Source organism: Mastomys coucha, unplaced genomic scaffold (assembly GCF_008632895.1).
Source record: "Mastomys coucha isolate ucsf_1 unplaced genomic scaffold, UCSF_Mcou_1 pScaffold23, whole genome shotgun sequence".
NCBI classification, from domain to species: domain Eukaryota; kingdom Metazoa; phylum Chordata; class Mammalia; order Rodentia; family Muridae; genus Mastomys; species Mastomys coucha.
In genome coordinates, this window is record NW_022196906.1 from 82,567,438 (window position 1) to 82,572,264 (window position 4,827).

Here is a 4,827-nt window from a genome sequence, read left to right on the forward strand (position 1 = left end):
TTTGCATTCTTCCTCATGCTGACCGCCTGTTGATCCAGCACCATTTGTTGAAAATGCTGTCTTTTTTCAACTGGATGGTTTTAGCTCCTTTGTCAAAGATCAAGTGACCATAGGTATGTGGATTCATTTCTGGGTCTTCAATTCTATTCCATTGATCTACCGCCTGTCACTGTACCAATACCATGCAGTTGTTATCACAATAGCCTAGGATCCAGGATGGTGATTCCACCAGAAGTTCTTTTATTGTTGAGAATTGTTTTCACTATCCTAGGTTTTTTGTTATTCCAGATCAATTTGCCACCTACACTGCCAAGCACCTCACACCTGCCTACCTCACTACATTGTTCCTTTACATCAGTGCTTCTCATTCTTTCTACTGTGACCCTTTCATACAGTACCTTATGTGGTAGTGACCTCCAACCATAAAATTATTTTTGTTGCTATCTCATAACTATAATTTTGCTATTGTTATGAATAATAATGTAAATGCTTCTAGAGATAAAGGTTTGCCAAAGATGTTAAGACCCACAAGTTGAGAACCACTGCTTTACATGAAGGTTTCTTCTTAGTAGAAGTTGATCTAAATGAGGATTTTGTTTCAGCCACTGTTCAATCTTTAAATAAAAAAAAATGAAGTTATGGATTGCAGTACATTGAGCTCCATGGAGACAGCACCAGGGCAAGCGAGAGCCAGACAGGCACTGGGCGACCCTGTGCCTTGAGAAGGAAAATCAACTAAACATGGGCAAAGGAGATCCTAAGAAGCCGAGAGGTAAAATGTTCTCATATGCGTTCTTTGTGCAAACCTGCCAGGAGGAGCACAAGAAGAAGCACCAGGATGCTTCTGTCAACTTCTCAGAGTTCTCCAAGAAGTGCTCAGAGAGGTGGAAGATCATGTCTACTAAGGGAAAGGAGAAATTTGAAGACATGCCAAAGGCTGACAAGGATGGTAATGAAAGAGAAATGAAAAACCTTCATTCCCCCAAAAGGGGAGAAGAAATTCAAGGACCTCAGTGCACCCAAGAGGCCTCCTTCAGCCTTATTATTGTTCTGTTCTGAGTACCACCCCAAAATCAAAGGCGAGCATCCTGGCTTTTATCCGGATATTGCAAAGAAACTAGGAGAGATGTGGAATAACACTGCAGCAGATGACAAGCAGCCCTATGAGAAGAAGGCCATCAAGCTAAAGGAGAAGTACGAAAAGGATATTGCTGCCTACAGAGCTAAAGGAAAACCTGATGCAACAAGAAATGGGGATGGTCAAGGCTGAGAAGAGCAAGAAAAAGAAGCAACAGGAAGATGAGGAGGATGAAGAGGATGAGGAAGAGGAGGAAGAAGAGGAAGACAAAGATGAAGAAGATGATGATGAATAAGTTGGTTCTAGCGCAGTCTTTTTCTTGTTTATAAAGCATTTAACCCCCCTGTACACAATTCACTCCTTTTAAAGAAAAAAATTGAAACGTAAGGCTGTATAAGATTTGTTTTTAAACTTACAGTGTCTGTTTTTGTATGGTTAACACACTACCGAATGTGTCTTTAGATAGCCCTGTCCTGGTGGTATTTTCAATAGCCACTAACCTTGCCTGGTACAGTCTGGGGTTGTAAATTGGCATGGAAATTAAAAGCAGGTTCTTGTTAGTGCACAACAAAAGTTAGTTATATATGGGGACAGTAGCTTGGCTTTGTCTTTTTTTCTCTTGGTTTTATTTTTGGGTATGATTTTTTTTTCATCTTCAGTTGTCTCTGATGCAGCTTATATGAAAATCGTTGTTCAGTTAACTGAATACCACTTTGTAATTGAAAAAAAATATGTTTTGTTGACATTCTGAATGCTTCTAAGTAAATACAACTTGTTTATTAGTAAAAAAAAAAATGAAATTATGATGCAGATATGGTAATACATGCCTGTTATCCCAGCATGGGAATCAGAGGTAGGGGGCTCCTTGGAAGGTCAAGGACAGCATAGTCAACATATCAAGAGCTAGGCTAGCCATGCTGTATAGAAATATTCTGCCTTATATAAAGAAAATGGTAACAGAATACAACTTTGTCTAGATGAAGAACAAATGAAGTCTGGCCTGCTTGTCTTCCTGGCTTCTGGCTAACACTGCTGACGAGTCCTTGGACAGCAGCTTCTACGGAAGTAGCTTCCCACAGCCCCCACCCCATGAGCACCTTCTATAGTCTTCTTGGGATTGCTTTGGCCAGTTGCTTCCTTACACCATGCCCTCTTGGGGCCAGCTGGTCTGTGACTCTCTCTGACCTCCCTCATCTGCTTGCATACTTTCAGAACCTCAAAGCCCACTCAAGGTAACATATCTCTTTCAACAGGCCACACCTCCTTTATCAAGGCCACACCCCCAATCCTTCCCAAACAGTTCTACTCCTTTGTAACTAAGCATTCAGATATATGAATCTATAAGGACCAATCTCATTCAAACCACCATTGAGCCTAGATGATTAATTTGCTTTTCTCTTTGTTTTTGTGAACCACAGGTTTCCTCTAGTTAGGCATCCCTTTGCTTCTGGGGACACTTGGATTTGTGGCTGATCAGTGTAAAGAGGCAAGATGTTCAATTTCTGTGTCAGACTCCATCAGGGGAGCAGTGTTCCTGTGAGCATGGTAGGAGGAGGGAGTCTATTGTTGGAATTAGGCATGACTCTAGTTCTGAAGGAGCTGAAAAGTGAAAGCCATTAGTCAAAGATAAAATAAAATACAACTAGAATCTCTAACAAATAGCAGTGCACTGAAAACAAAAATATTTGCAAAGAATGATCTTTCATCCCTCTACCTCCAAGTTGCCACATTCATAGATGATGATATGAGCTTACTAGAAAGATGCAGGAACAGAGTCAACCTGAGAAAGCCTGTACAGGAAATATCTCTGCTCTCACAAACAACCTCTGGGAATGAAGCTCTCTGCAGTCTTCCACAGCAGTGGGTCAAGATCCTAGGAGTGCAAAAGCCACAAGAGCATCTGTTATCAAGCTCATATCTGGGGCCTAATATCTTTCAAGGAAGCAATTGGCCTTGTGCCAGAAAAAATGATGCTTATCCAGACAAGAAGAAAAATGAGCTGTTTCTGAATTCCTCTCTGAGTCTCCTGGTTGTACAGAAGGTTGCATCTGGCCCTTAGAAAGTAGCTCTCTTGAGGTCTTTGTACTTGGCCTTACTGCTGTTCCCTGACCCTCATTTGGAGTTGGACCAGAACAAGCAGTTAACAGCTCTTTCCCAGTTCCCATGCTCCCTAATCACGTGCACCAATACAGGTTCTCCTGTCATATATCGACTCTTGCTCATCCACTCAACTAGCCTACATCAGTAGTCTAAGGATCACTTCCCTTCAAATCTGTCCCACCTGCACAGAAAAACTTAGCAGTTACATGTGTCTCCCTAGAATCCTGAGCTATCTCAACAAACAGGGTAATATTCTAAAGGAGCCCTCAGTTCAAAGATAAAGTCAGTACTGTTTTAAAAAAAAAACCCATGCAAATAAATATTTCCAAAGGTCAAGTCCAAAGAGTAAGTTCAATTGTCTCTTATAGTCCCATCAATAAACTATTTCAATTCAATAGAAGATTATTTCCCTGAGTGGATCCGTCCCACAGTTCAAAATGAAACAGTCAGAGAACAAAGAGACGTGAGGCCAAGTTGAGTCCCAACCAAGGCCTCTTTACTTGGGGGTGTTTTGAGCTTATATAGGCAGGTAAGAACTGAAACCTCCAGAAATAAAATATTTGCATAACATAAACATTGAGAAGTCAGGAAAGAGTCAGGAGGGAGCCACAAGCGAAGGTCACCAACGGCTTGGATGTCTGCGGAGGTCCTCAGGCAGTAGGCGTTGTCGTAGGCGCACTTGTATTTCAGCGTGAACACAAAGTCACAAAAGACATCAAGCAAGTAGCCAGAACAATCTTGACTTTTCAAAAGGCTGAAGGCATAACTTTCTGGTTTCAGATTAGTTAGATTTACAGCTCAGAAACAGAGAGGGCCTTTATGCCCAAGGCCCTGGGTTCAAGCTTCAGCACTGGAAATGGAAATGTGAGTGGGTGTGTGTAATAAACTATAATAATAAATAGTAAAGGAGCAATATTGTACTGTTATAAAAACAAACATATAGAGAGCTCAAAAAATAAACTCAAGCATATATTGTTAAATAATTTTTGTTCCAGGAATATGCATTAGAAAAAGGATTTGCTCTTCAACAGGTAGTATAGAGGGAGAAATAGACATCTACATACAGAAAAATGGCAGTGGCCTTACCTAACACAGAAGTATACAACTGTTTTAAATATTTAAACATATGTCTGAAACCATAAAAGTCATAGACAAAAATGGAAGGAAATGCCCTAGCAGGAAGAAATGCTCTAGCACCTATCTTAGCAATGATTTTTCTAGAGATGTACCCAAGGCTAATGCAATGTGAGAAAACAGGGACCATATCAAATGAAGGAGTTTGTGCACATAAAAAGAAAGAAGTATCAATATTTATATGTAAGCTAGGGAGAGAAAATATTTGCAGAGCATATATCTGATAATGTGTTAATATCCAAATGATTTAATACTCTCCTTCAAGTCAACAGTAAAACAAAAATCTAAAACAGCTCAGCAATCCTGAGCAAAATACTTACACAGGAATCTTCCAAAAGGGATATAGAAACAGACAAAAGGTCCATGGAAAGTATTCAGTATCACTAATCATCAGAGAAATATGAATCAAAGCACAAATTACCTCACAGGAAACAGTTAGGATGGTTGTTGAAAGAGAGGGAGAGATGGAGGAAGGGAGGGAGGAGAGAAAGAAAAGAGAGAGGGGAGGAAGAAAG

The 4,827-nt window shown here is 40.4% G+C and overlaps 1 pseudogene; it reads left to right on the plus strand.

Moving 5' to 3' along the window:
- Positions 1–741: 741 nt before the first annotated feature.
- Positions 742–1,373, plus strand: LOC116073825 (annotated as a pseudogene).
- Positions 1,374–4,827: the final 3,454 nt, after the last annotated feature.